The sequence below is a fragment of the Benincasa hispida genome, chromosome 12 (assembly GCF_027475165.1).
Source record: "Benincasa hispida cultivar pf3 chromosome 12, pf3_genome.v1.1, whole genome shotgun sequence".
NCBI classification, from domain to species: Eukaryota; Viridiplantae; Streptophyta; class Magnoliopsida; order Cucurbitales; family Cucurbitaceae; genus Benincasa; species Benincasa hispida.
The window spans coordinates 61804178-61826212 of record NC_143489.1 but is presented as its reverse complement, the minus strand read 5'-3'; positions in this window follow the sequence as shown (position 1 = coordinate 61826212).

Here is a 22035-nt window from a genome sequence, read left to right as displayed (position 1 = left end):
TCTTGGAATAATAAAATCATATTTCATTTATCCCAATATGCCACAAAACTGTTTAACTTCCCACTAAAAATGGTTAGAGAGAAAAAGAAAATAATTATCAAATAATTAATAATTATAAATAAATATGATAACCAACTTATCATATTATATTTATAACCTATAGTTTTAATATTGCATCATATACAATATATGAACCATAGCTTTTTTTCTATATTTTATGACATTTAATATAAATCATTTTTATATTAAATTTAACAACTATGAATCTTATTCATAGAAAATATATTTAAATCATATTCAAATATTTATTCATCCAAACAAACTATAATGTATCATATACATTATGTCAATTATATCATATATAATTTAATTAATTTAATTATATCTTATATAATTAAATTTGCCCTTATTAATTTAAACATTTCAAATTAACCCAAAAATTGATTCCCAACTAAATCTTTTGAGCTACCAAGGGGACCTTATGAAACTGTAGCTTGAAGCTCCAACGGTACGCGAATAAATAATTAAACTCGTTAATTACTTTATCCATCATCCGTTAACTGTCAGACATTCCACTAAAGACTGACAACTGTACTCTTCTCATTACAAATATATTTCTATGTCCATTGGATATAACCAATCAACAGTACGATGACCCTTCACAAATCGCTCATAAGTACAGTTAGGCCAAATTACCATTTTGCCCCTATAGTTAAATCTAATTCCTTAAGTACCATTTATCTATCTAATGAACAATAGATCATAGTCTCACTATGACTAAACCCCTCTTGGGCCAAGAGAGGGTGTGGCGCCACATTATTCAAGACCCGGAATCAGCCTTTAAGGGAGCAATATATCTATTTACTCTTGTTTCAGGGAAGGAGTGAATTTTTCTTGTATAGATGAGTTCCCAACTCTCCAACAAGACGAATCCCCATAATGGTAGGCTTGTTGAGTCAATGATCTGGCCACTCTCACCCATACAAATCAAAGGATTGCCCTCATAGGCAAGAATTCATAACTCACTCAGGATTAAGGTCACGTTACCTATGGTCATCCTAGTGAAATGAAAGTCTCAATTATGAACGGCATTATATACGAGACTAAACATTTCGTGGTCCAATCTTATACAACTCATTTGTATAGAATATCCCTACTCACATGTCTAATATATGAATGATCGTGATCAGATCATTTGTACCACTTTACAACATTTGTAACATTTACAAAGCGGGTCATACTCATACTATCACCAGGATAAGGTACTCAGCCTTATCCATATACTACAGACCATTTAGGATATCACTTAAACATGATCCACTTGTATGTCTCCACATACATGTTTAAGTTACAACGATAACCATGGATGTTAGCTTATTGGTTTGTGGTTAATGTAATTAAAATATCAAATATTTCATAGATAAAGTGAATAAAATATCAAATATTATTAATCACTGAAATGTTTATTCATACAAGGTCTACAAACTACAGGACCTTATGAGATTTAAAGCATCAACCCCAACACAAGCATCACATAATAAATCATTAGATTGAAGAATCTTCTGGTTCTTCAATGGGTGTCCATTTGAATTCTCAATAATTCTCCTCATCATTATAGATCATGGATGACCCAATCGGTCATGCCAAATTGTAAATACGTCTGGATTTATGAACTCGAGATTCATTGTTGCATATGTTTCAATTACTCGTATATAAGTATAATACAATCTAGAAGATAAAGCAGACAACTCTTCCAATATACATTTTTCATTTGAGACAGTGGATATGATATATAGATATTCCACATTTTTCTTACTATCAATCTCAATATGATAACCATTGCAACATATATCTTTAAAACTTAGAAGATTTCTCTTTGATTACTAGAGAACAATGCATTGTCAATTATAAATTTTCTTCCTCTAGGCAAAATAATATTTGTATTTCCGAAAACCTTCAATCAAGTTTGCAGAACCTGATATTGTATTTAGTTTTGTTTTCAACATTGTCAATTTGGAAAAGTATTTTTTTTTCTTTTTTTGTAAGTATTGTGTGTGTAGTTGCATTGTCTGCCAAACATAAATCTTCTTTGCTCATTTTTTAAACACCCAACATATGAAAATGATCAATGTTTCTTCATTAAAAGAAAATTATTACAATAAGAAAAACAACACTTAAAATATACAAAATTTACTAAAAAAAACATGAAGATAGATAAAAGAAAACAACAACATTAAGTCTAGATATCATCAAAGTCAAAAGAAACACTTGATGTGTCATCAACTATACAAATTTCTCTTCAGGAGATTCAAAGAAGTCCGCCATATCCAAATTTGTCATATGGGATGGGTCAAATATGTCATTATCCTAGTATGCAAAATTTGCTTCCACATTTTTCTCTTTTTCCTTCAGGGAGACTTGATAGAGGTCAACTAAGTGTTTTGACATACGACAGATACGTGACCATGCCTAATCATTCCGCATCGAAAACATTTATTTTTAACATTCTTTGAAATTTTATCTTGTGGAGTTTTTCCTTTGTGATCATCATTTTGTGTGGTTCTTTTGAAATTTAAATGATTAGAATGACCACCACAAAAATAATAATTACTTCTTCATTTTCCATGGCCACGACCTCAACTGCGACCATGACCTCGACCACGATTATTATTAAAATTCACAACATTCACTTCAGGGAATGGTGTTGTTTTGGTTGGTCGAGATTTATGGTTTTTCATCAATAACTCGTTATTTTGTTCAGCCACGAGAAGACATGAAATTAATTTAGAATACTGTTTAAAATCTTTCTCTCGATATTACTGCCGCAGGAGCATATTCGAGACATGAAATATAGAAAATGTCTTCTCTAACATATCAACATCAGTAATTTTCTCTCCGCATAACAACAATTTTAAAATGATTTTAAATAATGTGGAGTTGTAATCACTTACGGATTTGAAATCTTGTAGCCTCAAGTGCATCCACTCATAACGAGCTTTAGGAAAAATAGCTATTTTTTTATGATCATATCTCTCTTATAAATTTTTCCATAAGATATGAGGATCTTTTATTGTAAGATACTCCATTTTCAATCCCTCGTAGAGATGATGACAAAAGAAAATCATAGCTTTTGTTTTGTCCTAACTGGATGTCGTATTTCCTTCTTTAATTGTTTCTCCCAAGTTCATGGCATCCAGGTGAATTTCGGCATCGAGCACCCATGACAAATAATTATTGTCATTAATGTCAAGGGCTGCAAATTCTAATTTTGTAAGATTTTTCATAGCAACAGCAACACTAACACAAAATATTATATTTATATCAGAAATTTAATATGTACTAAATATGCAAAAATAACATTTAATTTATTAATTATAATGAAGAGAGAAAAACTGACATACATTTAGGACCTACCTTTAGCAGAGAAAACGAGACAAGAGCTCGTACTGATAACGTGTTATGAAAATTGAGGAGTACAATGGGAATATGGATATGAAAAATATAATATAATAATATTTTTATATAATAATAATAAATTAATTAAAATTATAATTATAAATAAAATAATTAAAACATGAAATAACCAAAATCATGAAATTAAATAATATAGAAATTAATGAGAGTGGAATTCTCACCAACGTAGGTGTGTTTTTAAGATTCATCAAATGTCACTATTTATAAGTAAAGTGGCAAGTAGGATGTGGACTTATATGGACACCAAGCATAAATAACTGACTATATGACACATGAACAATATGAATAGTGACACATGGCCTTTGAGACACTAAACAATGGACATCTATTTTCTATTATAATATTTATACCAAGACTTCATTTGTTACTTATTAAAATGTAGGGATTCAATGAGTTCTTATACTTTTAAAGGTGAACAATTTAGGAATTTTCATCGTGTATAAAATTTTGCTAAAACTTAGTAAACAAAGATTAAAATGATTCCTTTATGACCAAATCAACGTTTTGAAAGCATGTGAACTCTATTAAACAAAAGTTGAAAAAAATTTAGTCTAATCATAATATAATTAAGGGTCGTTTGGTTTAAGATTTTGTAAATATCTAAGAATAAAATATGCCTAGAAATAAGATATTTAAAAATAACAAAGGATTGTATTTGGTTGTGCATAGAAAATGCTATCAAAATTTTATGAATAAAAATTATATTTGTATTTTATTTATAAAATTAAACATGAAAAATTTATATAATTTTAATATATTAATTAAATAAATAATAAGTATAATTCAATATATTGATTAAAAATTAATTAACTAAGAATCAATTATAATTTTAATTATAAACATTTCAGAATTGAATAGTTTATAATTAAATTAATCAATTAATATATTTAAGGAAGGTCATATTAGTTATAATCTAATATTTAATCATTTTTATAATTAATTAAGTTTAACATTAGTAATTTCAAATTTAATTAAATAATATAAAAATATATTTTAATAAACAATATTTTATACAAAAAGTGAAAAATAAGATAAAAATATGATATATAATAAAGATACTAAAAAAGAAATTTTTAAATATGATATGTTAATAATGAATGAAATAATATAAATTAATTACAATAAATAATTAATCGATTATAAATAATCAATAATGATTATATATCCATAATGAAAAATCAAACTAAAATTAATCTCAATAAATGATTAGGTGATTATAAAAAAAAAAAAAAAAACAAGAAAGTCATAAATTATTATTATTGAAAAATGAATTTTTGAACTAACTAAATTTAATCAATCTTGGTTTACTAATTAAATATATTTAAAATATTTTTTAGTTAATTAATTAATAATTTACTATGCATTCATTTAATAAATTTTTATTGTAAATAAGTTAAGTAATCATTTTAATAGATTACTATTGATTTATATAAATATGTATATTAATTAATTAATATATTTCAAATGAAATTATATATAAAATTAAAAACGAAGGGGGAGAGGAAAATAGAAAACTCACAGTTTTGAGAGGGAATAGAAAAACTTTGTTTGCGGGAAACGATGATACTTGAAAATATCTTATTAATTGAAAATTGTGAAATAAATATGAGATTTGGATGCATGTGTCAATTCTCATACAAGGTAAAAATTAGTAGGAAAAAAAAGAGTAAAGTAGTACTTAAACCTAAAATTTCAAAAAGGAATATTTAAGGGTGTGTTTGGTTTTAACTTTGTAAGTGTTTAAATTTAAAAATAAATCAATACGAAAAAAATTGAAGTATTTAACAACAATTCATAATAACTTTTGGACAGTGTTTTAATCTAGTGCAACGGCTTAACAAACATTAGAAAAGATGGTAGTTTAAAAAAGTTCTGGAATAAAAAATTAAAAACTATTGCAATTGCTAAGCTATCGTAGCAGTGATGTTCCTTGTATTCTAGAGGTTCTGAAGTGCTATAAGACAAATAGCGACAAAACATTAACCATATGGATAAAAATAAGAACCGCTTCAAAATCTTATTCAAGGAACAATGGTAATTCACATCCTGTTGCATCATTAATTATTGCAGTCTTTCGAATAGTAGAAAAGGAAATATAAATTACTTTAATATCTCATTTAAAAATGGTTGTTAAACCCCTTTGCAACAATTTTAACCTGTTTACACACAACATTTTATCAATGGTTTTATCTCATCTTTTAGTTATAGTCTAATGCTATTGCCATATATATTTACAGTAAATGCTTATATGAAAACATCATCTTCTGCACCATTCTATGTGTTTCCAAACTAAATCCACTGACACATTGCATTAAAGAAAATATCCAAAAAACTACGGTGAACAATATTTCAACAACAAAATTGATGGCTCCTTTTGGACGGTCCAATCGACAAATGGCTCATGTTGGAGAAACCATTGAAATTTGGCCATTTCCTTATGTCAGCGACCTGTGAAATTACCCAACTGCTCCCGATGATGTGCTAGATTGGCTACCTAATGTCCCAACCTCATTTCCCGATTCTGCTCCCTGTTCATGCTTTCCATTTCCCGTTTCCAGATTCCGATCAGCAGTCCAACTCAACGCTTCCACATCCCATCCCCATTCAGATTCTCGTTCCCCAATCCTGGTCCACGTCAGACTGCACGCTTCCTTTCTAATTGGAGTGGTTTCACCCATTTGAAACACCTAGTTCACTCACAATCAGCTTCTTGAGGTGTCATTAAACTAAAATTAAAATACTTGCATGATTAATTTGATTAAATACATTTGATTTGATCAGATTTAGTGGATCATGCAAGCTGAAATTACTTTTTCCAGAAATTCTCTCCAAACCCTTATCTTCTCTAATACAATTGACCTCAATTTTGAGATTCAACCTCTCATTCCAAGTTAAAGGATAGTAGAGATGACCCTTGGGGTGGTCCATTGGTGTTTTGGAGATTAATTTCATAGAGGAGGAGAAGAATATCAGTTGTTCATCAAAGGTATTCTAACATGAAACCCTCTTCTCTGCAAAACTGTTTTAGCATGCTTTATAAACTCAAATTAAATGTAATTGTAGTGCTTATTGATTTTGATTTCTTCCACTGCATGTTGGTTTTATCTTTTAGTTAATCCATTTACAAAGGCACTAAAGGTAAGTCTAGGTCTACAAGACATGTCAAATCTAGTCTAGGACAAGTGGAGGATCTTACTAGGCATGTAGTGTATGACCTAGTTTATTATTTTTGTGTACTGTACTAGTTTGTACTTCATATTGGTACACCCCACTAGCTTTAGGACAAATAGGAGATTGTTGAGGTTGATGCCCTAAATCTCATGATATTATATTTTGTAAATTATAGTTATACATTTAGCTCGGTGCCTTAGCATTGAGGAAGCAACAAAGAGACTTTAAGAAGTTCATGATAAAGTCTATGGGACAACAACACTGGTAAACCTTTACATAAGATTGCAAAGGCAAGGTTATTATTGGCGTTGGCCATTGATTATTTATTTAATAAAATGAGTGTTGTTTTATTTAACATTGTTGGGAATGTCCTAGAACTCGCAATTCGTAAATTTTTATTAAACATTCTATTTATCAATAAGATATTATTGAGTATTTTATTCAATAAAGTCATTGATATTGCATTTTATAATGAAAATCCAATAACCAAATCTATGACTATAGTATGAATACTTTAACTTTATATGGTGACATAAACAGGATCAAGTTATAATATATAGCCTAAATGATTTATAAGTAAATGGATGGTATTTCATCTTGGTAACACTATTGGATGCGGCCCATTTCGTATACTGATATAAATGATGTGATCCACAAATCATTCATGTAGAGACATGTGAGTGAGGGCATCCTATGCAATGAGTTTGTATAAGACTGAGCCTCGAAATAGTCACTTTTCTTTATAATGAATGTTTACTGTTAAAACTGACTATTTCAAACTAAAATGACCTAGGATAACACGGTCTTAATTATGAGCTAACTATGAACTCCTGTTTATTTCGGGATTATCCTTTGATCTGCATAGGTGAGAGTAGTCCAATAGCACTTCTCAATAAGCCTTCCATTTTGGGGATAAGACTGGGTAGATAGCTGAGGACATAGCTATTCAAGATAGAATTCACTCGTACCCGACTTAGGGTTAGCAGATAGGTTGTTCTTTTAAGTGTTGATGCCTAGTCTTGAACAACGAGACCCCACCCTCTCTTGGTAGAGGGGGATATGATTTATAAATGGTATTACAAATCAGTTGTTCAATAGAGAATCAGTGGGAGCTTAAGGTGTAAGATGTATTTGCAGGGGTAAAACAGTAATTTTGATCCAGTTATAAATACAAACGACCTGTGAAGGATCGACTTACTGATTATGATCGAAATGGACATAAATATATCAACAGTGAGCATAGTGCAACTATCAAGCTATAGTGGTATGTCTTGATAGTTAACGAATAGTAATTAATTCGGTTTAAAGAGTTTAACTGATTAATTACAAATCGTTGGAGCTCATGATCTGTAGATCCATTAGGTCCCTCTACTGGCTCATAAATTGGAATAACAAATTGAGTATTAATTGGATGAATTTTGGAATTAGGGCTATGAATTTGAAATGTTTAAAATTCAATTAAGGGTTTTCAATTTATTGTATTTGATACAATTAATTAAAACCGTTTAATTTAGTTGAAATTAAACGAAATTGGAGAATCGATTAATATTTAAATTATGATTTAAATATGAAATTGAGTCATATTTGTGGAATTGTTGTTTCATTGATTTAATATTAAGATATTAAATTAATATTATTTTAATTAAAATAAAATAAGTTTTATATAAATTAATTAATTTTGAATTAATTTATAAAAATAATTTTAAATAAAATAGTTTTATTTAAAATCAAAAATCAAAATTAAAATCAATTTGAGAAAATTGATTTTAAAATAAAAGAATACTGGTTTTTTCCAATCTTGGAAAAATCCACTATCTTTTTTAATGGTTAATCATCAAATTCCATTCAAGTTCTAATCAATTCTTCAAGTAGAAGCTGCCTTCCATGCAGCCCTACTTTGATGCATGGTTTGTGTGTATAAATCAGACCTCCATGCAGCTTGATTCAAGAGATTCTCAGAGATTTTTCTACTAAACTACTACATAGTTGAAAACTCTCTCATATCATCAAAATCATCCCAAATTCAACTTGATTTGAGTGTTTCCACCACACATTCCTCCTTGAGCTTTGTAGAGAAGACCTTGATGGTGGTCGTGTTGAAATTTCAACCTCAATCTTAGAGTTTTAATGTTGAATTCGTGGATTAAGTCTTCAAAGGTAATGTTTGCTTTAAACCCTCTACGAAGTTCACTTGAATAGCATGTTTAAAACTCAAATTAAGAGTAGTTTGTTCCGCTGCATGTTATATTACTCCTTCAAATATTTATTTGCATTAACTCAAAATCAATAAACTAATATCCAAGGTTATTTGATGACGCTTAAACATGTATGTGGAGACATACAGGTGGATCATATTTAAATAATAACCTGAACAGTCTGTAGTAGATGGGTAAGGTTGGGTACCTATTGGGATTGGTATCTTAATTCTCCAGAGTTTCGTAGTTTGTAACATACACATTGTTATGCATAAAATAAAAGTTATTTCATTCTAGCATTTACTCATATCCAATAAACAAAGCTCCATGGTTATCATATGTAAACTTAAGCATGTATATGAGATATACAAGTGGATCATACCTTAAGTGATAACCTAAATAGGTCTGTAGTATAAGGATTAAGGTGGGATACCTGATCCTAGTGATACTACAGATACGACCCGCTTTGTAGAGGTTTGCAAGTGTTGTGAACTACTACAGATGATAGATCCTGACCATTCATGTGGAGACATGCGAGCGGAGGTGTCCTATACAAAGAGTTTGTATAAGATTGGACCACAAGATAATTCGTCTCTAAATATAACGTCGTTGATACTGGAGACTTACATCACACCTAAACGACCATATGTGACATGACCTCAATCTAGAGTATTTTGGAAACTCTTTCCTTTCAGGGCAGTCCTTTAATTAGTATGAGTGAGAGTGGCCAGATTGCCAACTCAACAAGTCTACCTTTTTAGGGACTTGTCTAATTTGGGAGCTGAGAACTCAGTTACACAAGATGAAATTCACTCCTTCCCCGAAGCAGGGGTAAGTAGATAGATTACTCCCTTAAAGGCTGATTCCGAGGCTTGAACATAGTGGCCACAGCTTCTCTTTGAAAGAGATGACTCAGTCATAGTAGGACTATAACTTATGTTCATTAAAGGGATTAGTGGTATTTAAGGAGTTAGATGTAACTATAGGGGTATAACGGTTATTGGCCGAGCTGTACTTACAAGCGATCTATAAAGGGTTGTTGCATGGCTAATTGGTTAAAATGGACACATAATATATATGTAGTAAGAAGAGTTCAGTTGTCGGTCTTTAGTGGAGTGCTTGGCAGTTAACGGATGGTGAATCTCGTGACTAAGAGTTTAGTCAATTATTCACGTATCATTGGAGTTTCGAGCTACAGGTTCATAAAGTCCCCTTGGTAGCTCAATGGATTCAAGTTGAAAATCAGTTCTTGGTGTTGATTTGAAATGTTCAAATTGACAAGAGGTAATTCGATTATATATGATACGATCGGTATGATGAGATACATCAAGTGGAAGGTTAATATAAATGAAATTTACATTAAATGCCAGGGAATAGAAAAAGAGTTATGGTTTATATGTTTCATAAGATGAAATATTAAAACTATAGGTTATAAATATAGTATGATAAGTTGGTTATCATATATATTTATAGTAATGATAATTATCTCTTTTTCTCTAATAACCAATTGAGTGTAGAGTTCGTAGTGTTCGAGCATTCGTGTGTTGCCGTGTTGCTGTGAACGAGTGTTCGTGATCAAGGGTGTTGAAAATCAGTCTTCAAAGGTATGTCAATTCTTTCCCTTGATCTTTAGAAAAGCATGTTGTAATTTCTGTTTGGCACATAGCCTATTGTTTCCATTTGTGACTGTAATTGTTATTGTTTATATACGATTCAAATTTGGAATGATCCTTCCGCTGCTCATGGAAATCCTCAGGTCCAATTTCCTTTAGTACTTTATCCTGGTGACACTATGGATTCGACCCACTTTGTAATTGTAACAATTATTGTAATGTGTTACAAATGATCTAATCCTGATCATTCATGTGGAGACATGTGAATGGAGTTATCCTATACAAAAAGTTTGTATAAGATCGGACCACGAAATTATTGGGTAATATGCCCTAAAACTTGTAGATAGTAAAGATAAATAATTGACTGTCATCAATGAAGAGTTATCGATGTTAGTTCAATAAGTGTTATTGATTTTGTTGTATTTGTTTTGTCTTAATAACCTTAAATCCAATAAACTGACATCCTACGCTGGCTTATGAGTCTTGAACTTTATGTGGAGACATACAGGGATCAATGTTCAAGATACAGCCTAAAGATTCTATATTATAGAGATAAGGTTGAGCACTTTATTCTCGTGACACTATGGTACGACCCACTTTGTATTGGATACAATCGCAATGATGCAACATGTTCATGTAGGTGACATGCAAGTGGGGTTATCCTATGCAATGAGTTTGCATAAGACTGGATCGCGAAATAGTAACCGCTAGATATAACATCGTTGACTTGTTAGGTTTCTATTTCAATAGTATGACCTAGGCAACTTAATCTTAATCCTAAGTGTATTATGAACTCTTGTTTAGGAGGGATTGTCTTTTGATTTGTATGGATGAGAGTGGCCAATTCACCAACTCAATATGCCTACAATTTGGGGACAATACTGAGTAGGGAGCTGGGAACATAATAATACAAGATGTATTTTCACTCTTTCCCAACTTTAGGGTAAGTAGATGAGTGTTCCCTTAAACGGTGTCTTCGAAACTTAAACAAAGAGCTCTACCCTCTCACTGGCTCGAGAGGGATTTTTGTTTAATGGTTAGACCATAAACAGGTTGTTCATTATAGAAACACTAGTACTTAAGGATATAGAGGTAATCCAAGGGTAAAATAGTAATTTGACTCAGCTGGGGTTACGAACACTCATGAAGGACTAACTTGCTATTATTGGTCTATATCTATGGACACAAAAATATATTTGTAGTGAGAAGAGTGCAGTTGTGAGTCTTTAGTGGAGTATACTCACAGTAAATGAATATTGATTAATTTGGATAATGAGTTTAGCCAATTAATCTCATAGCGTTGGAGCTTTTGATCTGTAGGTCCATGAGGTCCCCTTCTTAGCTTGTAAAGGGAATTGAGGTATCTATGTCTTGAATAGAGTTTGACATGTCTAAATTCACTTAAGAAAGAATATAATGTATAATGATACATTATAGTATAAAGTTTATATTTTAATTAAATTTTATAATATAAATTTAATTTTGAATATGATTCAAAATTAATTTTTGGGAGAATTAAATATTCGAAAGATTTCAAATATTAATTTAATATGAATTAGATTCATATTAACACTATAAGTTAAAATTTAATGTGTATTTTATGCACATTAAAACTATAGGTTATGAGAGTAATGCAATTGAATATGATTCAAGTGCAGGTTAAATTAAATATTTGATATTTAATTTGGTAATTAATTAATTATTATTTTAATTTAATTTAATTAAAACTATAAACAAAACTCCATGGTTATTGTATGTAAACTTAAGTATGTATACGAGATATACAAGTGGATCATGCCTTAAGTAATAACCTAAATAGGTCTGTAGTATAAGGATTAAGGAGGGATTCCTGATCCTGGTGACACTACGGATACAACTCATTTTGTAGAGGTTTGCAAGTGTTGTGAACTACTACAGATGGTAGATCCTAACCATTCATGTGGAGACATGTGAGCGGGGGTGTCCTATATAAAACGTTTCTATAAGACCAGACCGCGAGATGATTTGTCTCTGTATATAACACCGTTGATACTAGAGACTAACATCTCACCTAAACGACCATAGGTGACATGACCTTAATTTTGAGTGTTTTGGAAACTCCTGCCTTTGAGGGCGGTCCTTTGATTATATGTTGATTGGTTGATATGGACACATAATATATTTATAATGAGGAGAGTTCAGCTGTCGGTCTTTAGTGGAGTGCCTGAAAATTGACGGATAGTGGATCCCATGACTAAAGAGTTAACTCAGTTATTAACGTATCATTGGAGTATCGAGCTATAAGTCCATAAGATCCCCTTGATAGCTCAATGAATTCAAGTTGAGGATCACTTCTTGGTATTGATTTGAAATGATCAAATTGACAAGAGGTAATTCGATTATATATGATATGATTGGTATGGGGTATGAGATACATCAAGTGGAGGATTAATGTAAATCAGATTTACATTAAGTACCATGAAATAGAAAATGAGCTATGGTTTATATGTTTCATGAGATGAAATATTAAAACTATAGGTTATAAATATAGTATGGTAAGTTGGTTATCATATATATTTATAATAATATTAATTATTGGATAATTATCTCTTTTTCTCTAATAACCAATTGAGTGGTAGGTTATTGGTGATTTCATGGTAACCGTGAAATAAAAGGAAAAATGTTTTCCTAAATTTAGTGGTTGATGAATTGAGAGTTTCTATTCTCAGAAATTACTCACGATGGTTGTCAAGTGAATAGAATTCATTAAACGACAGTAGAAGAGAGACTAGACATGAAGAAAATCGAACACGAGGATTTTCATGAGCAGTGGAATAGATCATTCCAAATTACAATCATGTATGAACATTACAATATATAGTCATCAACAGAAACATACGGTTATGCAATCAATATAGAAATTGCAGCATGAAACCACAAGAAATCAAGGAGAAATCTCTACAAACATTTCTAGACTCGTCTCCACGCTCCTTGCTCACGAACGCTCAAATGCACGAACAACACGACTGCTACACAGCATGAACACCACGCACTCGCCCTCAGCGATCGCCTGGGTCACGAATACCCCAACAGCACGAACAGCCTCCATAGAACCTTAACGACGTCGAGTTGAGTATGACACCACCAAGAAGAGTACCTTGGTATTCTCGTTGTGAGAATCCAGAGGGTGGGCTCTGTGGACTTGGTTTAAGGTAGAAGATGGAGGAAACAAAAATCGTGTACACGATTGGGCAAGTGGGAGATGGCTAAAACCTATCGTATAGGTCGATGCCCAATCGTTTAGCAAAAGATAAGCGATCGTTTAGCTCATCGCTTTGTTCCGTGTCTGTCACTTACAAAACACTACATGATCGTCTAGCTCGCTCAAGCTGTCGCTTAGTAAATTTTATTTACTTGAAAACTTCTATTCCGTGAGAGAAAATCTCAAAACAATTGTGATAAAAACTTACTAAAATTAGAAAAACAATTTTCCTTTTATCTTACGGTTACCATGAACCACTAATAATCTCCCACTCAATTGGTTATTAGAGAAAAAGATTTAATTATCCAATAATTAATATTATTATAAATATAAATGATAATCAATTTATCATACTATATTTATAACCTATAGTTTTAATATTTCATCTCATGAAACATATAAACCATAATTCTTTTTCTATTCCATGATACTTAATGTAAATCTCATTTACATTAATCATCCACTAGATGTATCTCATATACCATACCGATCATATCATATATAATCAAAATACCTCTTGTCAATTTGAACATTTCAAATCAATACCAAGAACTAATCCTCAACTGAATCCATTGAGCTACTAAGGGGACCTTATAGACCAGTAGCTCGAAGCTCCAATGGTACGTGAATAACCAACTAAACTCTTTAGTCACAGGATCCACCCATCCATTAACTGTGAGGCATTCCACTAAAGACCGACAACTGAACTCTCCTTACCACAGATATATTATGTGTCCATCTTAACCAAATAGCAGTGCAACAACCCTTCACAGATCGTTCGTAAGTACAGCAGGGCCAATAACCATTATGCCCCTATAGTTACATATAACTCCTTAAGTACCACTGATCCCTTTAATGAACATAAGTCATAGTCCTACTATGACTAAGTGATTTCTTCTAAAGAGAACTCGTGGCCACTATGTTCAAGCCCCGGAATCAGCCCTTAAGGGAGCAATCTCTCTACTTATCCCTGCTTCAGGAAATGAGTGAATTCCATCTTGTGAATTGAGTTCCCAGCTCCCAGATCAGACAAGTCCTCGAAAAGGTAGGCATGTTGACTTGGAAATCTGGCCATTCTCACCTATACTAATCAGAGGACCGCCTTCAAAGGCAGGAGTTCCCAAAATACTCAGGATTGAGGTCGTGTCACCTATGGTCATTTAGGTGAGATGTAAGTCTCTAGTATCAACAACATTATATACAGAGTCTAGTCATCTTGTGGTCCAAGTATAATACAAACTCTTTGTATAGGACACCCCCGCTCGCACATCTCTACATAAATGGTAAGGATCTACCATCTATAGTAGTTTACAACACTTGCAAACCTCTACAAAGCGGGCTGTATTCGTAGTGTCACCAGGATTAGGTATCCCACCTTAATCCTTATACTACAGACCTATTTAGGTTATCACTTAAGGCATGATCCACTTGTATATCACATATACATGCTTAAGTTCACATAAGATAACCAAGGAGTTTTGTTTATTGGATATTGAGTAAATGCCAGAATTAAATAACACTTCTTTTATTCATTAAACAATGTGCATCTTTACAAAACAACGAGACTCTGGGATTATGACGTCAATCCCAACAATCTACCACTTGTCCTAATGACTCAGGAGACTAATGTACAATATACAATTAACTAGGGCATACCCTAGTATCATCTCCCACTTACCCTAGACAAGATGTCGCATGTCTCGTAGACCCACACTCTCCAGGTGACCCTTGAACACTTTAGTCGTGAGAGCCTTTGTAAAGGGATCAGCAGCGTTGTCCTCCGATGTGATCTTCGTGACTATTTCATCACCGCAATGCACAATCTCCCTGATCATGTGATATTTTCGTTCTATGTGCTTACCCCGACGATGACTCCAAGGCTCCTTTGAATTTTTCACAGCCCCGCTGTTATCACAATAAAGTGTGATAGGCAAATCCATATTTGGAACAACTTCCAAATCAGAAAAGAATTTCCTGAGCCAAACAACCTCCTTACCTGTTTCACAAGCGGCTACGTATTCGACTTCCATAGTGGAGTCCGCGATGCATCCTTGCTTGATGCTTCGCCAGAATAAAGCCTCTCCATTCAGATGAACATTGACTTTGATGTCGTTTTGCGAGAACCTCTATCGGTCTGAAAGTTAAAGACTGTGTATCATATAAGGATCAGATCTTTATCTCCATACTCGAGCATGTAGTCCCTCATTCTTCGAAGATACTTCAGGATCGTCTTAACCGCCGTCCAGTGATCAAATCCTATATTGGATTGATACCGACTAACAATCCCTACTACATAACAAATGTCGGGTTTGTTACACAATATTGCATACATCAAGCTTTCTACAACAGAAGCATAGGGAATCCATATCATCTCCTTAACCTCTTGAGGTGTCTTAGGACATTGATCCTTAGACAGAATGATTCCATGCCTGAAGGGTAATAAACCGCTCTTAGAATCTTGCATTCTATGCCTGATCAACATTTGATCAGTGTACGATGCCTGAGATAGGGCTAACTGTTTGTTCTTACGATCCCGAAAGATCTGGATCCCTAGAACATACTATGCCTCACCCAAATCTTTCATTTTGAACTGGGAACTAGCCAATTCTTAATTTCAGACAGATACCCTACATCATTCTCAATGAGTAGGATATCATTCACACTACCAGGAAAGCTACTGATGTGTTAATGATCTTATTGTATACACAAGGCTCATCAATGTTTTGGTCAAAGCCAAATGACTTGACAACAGTATTTAATCTGATGTTTCAATATCTAGATACTTGCTTCAGCCCATAAATGGACCTATTAAGCTTGCAAACTCTTTGCTCTTTATCTAGAACTATAAACCTCTCTGGTTGAGTCATATAGATGGTCTCCTTAAGATTACCATTAAGAAAGGCAGTCTTGACGTCCATTTGCCATGTTTCATAATCATAAAATGTGGCTATAGACAGGAGAATCCAGATAGACTTGAGCATAATAACAGATGAGAAAGTTTCTTCATAGTCAACTTCCTCAACCTGGGTATAACCCTTTGTCACGAGTTTAGCTTTAAAGGTTTGCACCTTTCCACCTACACCTCTCTTTTGCTTATAGATCCACTTACACCCAATAGGTCTTACCTCATCAAGTGGATCAACAAGCTTCGATACGTTATTGAAGTACATAGACTTCATTTCCTGGTTCATGGCTTTAACCCATTCATCGTTGTCAACATCCTCCATTGCTTCTTTAAAAGACAACGAATCCTCGACCTCATCATTTGTAATGATGTTTTGGGCTTCAGTCAAACCCATGTAACGATCTGGTGGGTTCAAAACCCTCCCACTACGTTGAAGCAGTCTCAACTTTTGAGCTGGTTGACTAGACGTTCCGACCTAAAAAACTCTTGTTGATCTGTCGGTCTGTTCAACAATTCTTGTTGAACCATCAGCAGTCTCAGTCTCACTAGAGATCTCACGTAAAACAAGCTTACTTTGTTGCTTATGATCCCTCATGTGGTCTCTTTCCAAGAAGATAGCATTTGTTGAAACAAAAATTTTGTTCTCACTAGGATCATAGAAGTATCCACCTCTCGTTTCCTTGGGGTAGCCTACAAAGAGGAAAACCTTCGAAATCGGTTCCAACTTCTTTGGGTTAATCACTAGCATATGTGCTGGACAACCCCAAATCTTGAAGTGGTGTAAACTACCTTTGTGGCCTCTCCATAACTTAAAAGGTGTTTCTGAAACACTTTTCGAGGGAACGTTGTTCAGGATATAACATGCAGTCTCCACTGTGAAACCCTAAAATAATTCTAGAAGATGAGCATAACTCATCATAGACCGAACCATGTCCAACAAGGTTCTATTTTTCCTTTCTGATACGCCATTCTGTTGAGGTATACCTAGGGCTAAAAGTTAGGACGCAATCCCATGTTCTATCATATAGTTCTAGAATTGGAGGTTCATATACTTTCCACAACGATCAGATCATAGTGTTTTTATCTTCTTATCTAACAAGTTGTCAACTTCAGTCTTATACTCCTTGAATTTGTCAAGAGCTTCAGACTTACGTTGCATTAGGCAAAGATACCCAAACCTTGAATAATCATCTATGAAAAAGATAAAATATTCTTACCCACCTCGAGCACTAACATTCATCGAACCATAGAGGTCTGAATGTATAAGCTCCAAGGCTCCCTTGGCTCTGTAACCTTTTCCAGTAAAAGTTCATTTAGTCATCTTGCCTTCGAGGCATGATTCACATACTGGCAAGGAGTTTTCTTCTAAACCCTTTAGAAGTCCACTTTTCATCAACTTCTCAATCCTATTGAGGTTTATGTGACCTAACCTTAGATGCCAAAGATGGGCGTTTTCCTTAGGAGAAACCTTTGGTCTTTTAGCTGTTGTTGTCGTACTGAACATTTCAGTGTTAAACAAGGCCTTTATGACTAACGACGTTAGTACATATAAGTTACTTTCCATTAAACTATAACAGATCTCCATTTCATTCTTGAAAATAAACACTTTATTCTCAGAAAAGAAGACGGTATAGCCTTGTTCAATGAGACAAGAAACCAAGATTAAGTTCTTCTTAATAGGAGGAACTACAAAAACATTATCCAATAACAGATAACGTTTCTTGTCAATAAATAACTTTAGCCTGCCTACAGCAACAGCTGAAACAACCTCACTAGTACCGACTCGAAGAGTCATCTCTCCCTATGGCAACGATTACCAAAAACTGAATCCTTGGTAAGAGAAATTGACATGATTGATAACATCTGAATCAAGGATACAGGCAGAACCATCATTCTCTACCAGACATGTCTTTAAGACCAATAAATCAGATTTACTGTCTTGTCTCCACTTTTGGAGAGAAGTGGGATTGAGGTCGTTTGCCACGAAACACGTTCACATGATTCTTTCCACTGTAAGTAGTCACTCATATTAAAAGCTTTAAACAGAAATACTAACGAGTTGCTGAAAAGAAAAACACATTGACCAACGTTAGGTTCTAAGCAAATACCTATTGTAAAACAAAACAACATCCAATAAGGTTTTAGCAAAATTAATATGAACCTTGTGACATCTAGTTTCGCAATGACGCTTCAAAGATTTACGACAAAAGCAGCCGAAGGGAGGTTAATTATCCCTCCTCTAAATTGAGAAGTTTTCAACCAGTCATTAATACCAGAACAACTCTTGTTCCTATAATGACTAGCCATCATTGATTTGGCCAAGAGATCGTTAACTTACTTAACAATCTCCCGTAAGTGTGACCCGCCATTTTAGGTTCTAGAGGTCTGCCCCCCAAAAGCCAATCCGAAGGGAAAAAATTCGATTAGGGAAAAACTTAAAGCGACCCTATCCATTTCTGGAGTTCACCTTGATCTTGACTAACTGTACAAAACTCATCTGAAAGGGGATGCTCCCAGGGCATTACGAGGGAGTACAGAATGATCTCACGGTGTGAACCAATGATAGAGACCATAGGACGTGTTGACACACACCCTTCACCCACTTACTATAAACACTCTCTCCGTTCACCTTGATATTGACTCATGCAAACACCATCCGAAGGGGGATTCTCCCAAGGCACCACGAGGCCAAGCATGAATCTCACGGTGTGAACATACGGGGAGAAACATGAGTAGAATCATAGACATATCAGATACATCTCTTCCCCCCACTGAGTATTTTATAACCAAAGGTTTAGCTTACTTAGAAAAAACACGGCTAAGGATTTTAACTAAATGACTTTTAGGTTTTCCCAAAGAGTAACTATTACCTTTGATAGTTAAACAACTTTTGATCATCATCCATTAAATTCTTTAACGGAGTCTTTGACTAAATTGTCGCATGCTTATTGAAAATCTATCTAATTCGCCTTTCCAGGTAGGTTCCCAGATAGGGGTGTTACATTTTCGTCAACTTAAGAACCCTAGCCTAGCCAGAACTCGCCATAGACAAAAGGTCCCTTATAGATAGATTTAAAACAAATTTAATCTTTTATTTCAACCAATTTAATCCTATTGAACTGATTTTAAAATATTAATCTATGTTGTTAAACTCTTTAGAACTAGTAGAATTTAAGTCTATCTCAATCCAATTTTAAAACCCTTTTAAAAACTTGAGTTCACCCTAAGTCTGCATGCAATTCTTTATTATTTATTTTAGGTTTAATTTCCTTTATAACACTTATAAATGGAAACAACCACAATGCTAAGCTAACACATGCAAGGCATTCATAACGCCTATAAACAGCTTAAGTGTCATACTCAATGCATTGTCCATTCATTGCTACTTCTTTTATATAACACTTATACAAAATAACAATGAAACAAGCAAAAAATGCTTTCATTCACCCTTAAACTATAACACTTATAATAAAAGGATGATCCATGATAATGCTCAGTACATGCAAAATATAACTCTTATATTTCATGATGCATGTGCATGCTTTCAAGTAATTTCTTCATGCTCGATTATAACATTTATAATACATGATGCATGAATAATTGCACAACCTAAGGTGGGTTTTAAACTATATGTCAAACACTTTGGCATATGAGCACCATACATCACATGTATAATAAACCAATGTTGATGAACCTGGTGAATGGCCTTAAAAATACAAAATTAAAGCTAACTATTACAAAAACAAGGAGTCTTCGGTTCAAACAGGCGAACTGGGACTTGAACCGCTCGGACAAAGCATCGCGTCTCCAACCATCGTGTACTAAACTCCCTACGATCATCTACACGATAAAACAAACGCTTTGCTCTATCGCTTACCAACGCTCGCAAAGGTAAACGATCGTTTAGCAAATACTATATGATTATGAACCTTTTACTAAGCGATGAAGCCTAACGTACACGATTACGATCGTCTAAACGCCCGTTGACGACACTTTGAGAGAAATCCTCAATTTACCTAGATTAAGCCACAAAATGTAGTTGTATAACAAGGAAGGAATGTTAAAGAATTTAAGTTATTGCTATGATTATGGTTTTCCATATTCAAGTCTGTTGACTACATTTATTTGTTGGCACAAACGATCCATAATAAATTAGGAAGATTCGTTGATTATTCAATATCATATATGCATTTAACCCATCTCCTAATCAATTTGACAAGAAATTAGAATCTTAAAATTTTTAGCTTAAAGTTGACTCGCTTATTTGACATTTTAATCAACCTAATTAGAGTTTAGTCATCCAAAAATAAATCATCTCATATTTATGTTAAAGAGTTAATAAAATCTTACTCATAAGGACCAAAATAAACACATTTAAAAGTTTGGGGACTGAAATGGATGTTTTTTAAAGTTTAGACATTAAAATTAGAACCAAATTCAAAATTTAGAGACCAAAATAAAATTTAAATCTTGAAAAATTAGAAACAAACATAAATTTAAGAAACATAATGGTTATCAAACATGTCTAATTATATTGTTTGTTTTTCTTTTTTTTTTAAAATTAAACTTACAGGTGGGTTGGTTTCTATATTTTAGTTCTAGTTGGTTTCCCTAAAGCAATAATAATTTATTTATATATGAGGAAAACATATAAATAAATTGTTATTGCTTTGTTTAATAAGGGTTATATTTTTTAGCTTTTTTTATAAAAAAAAAAAATACTTATTTTTGTTTAGTAATGGTTATATTTTTTTTTTCTAGAAAAATTTACTTTTGTTTTTTTATTCACTTTTCTTTAAAAGAAAATCTTAATTTTTGGAACTTAGTTTGGAGTTCAAAAATACTTAAACAATAAAATAAAGAAATTTACAAACTCCTTTAGTATTTATAAGCTTAATTTTTAAAAGTCAAATTTAGTTTTTATAATTAACTTCTTTTTTTAAATTAAAAAAAAAGTAAGGAATGAAAATTTGAATCTTTAACTTAAAATATATATATATATATATATATATATATCAATAATCGTTGATCTATCCTCATTTTGCAATAGTATCTTCACTCTGTAATAGATGGTCGGAAAAATCTTGTTTCTTTTTTAAAACATGTTCATAAAAGACTTTTACATTGAACAAGTAAATGTTAATTTGGTTGCTTGGATTTGTTTAGTAATATAATTGGAGTTGGTAAGAAGATAAACACCACTACCAAACTTTATCCTCAACACAAAACAAAGAAAAAGAGAGGGAAAAGAAAAGAGGGGAATAGGAAAATGAGAATCTTTCATTAGTATTATATTTTAAAGACTTTATCATAATTTAAGAGCATTTTATATAATTTAGCCTTTAACATTTAATTTTTTTTTTTCAATTGATATATAATAGTGTGTAGTTGCATTATTTTTATATTTCATTTTAATTTGATTCATATATATCGTTA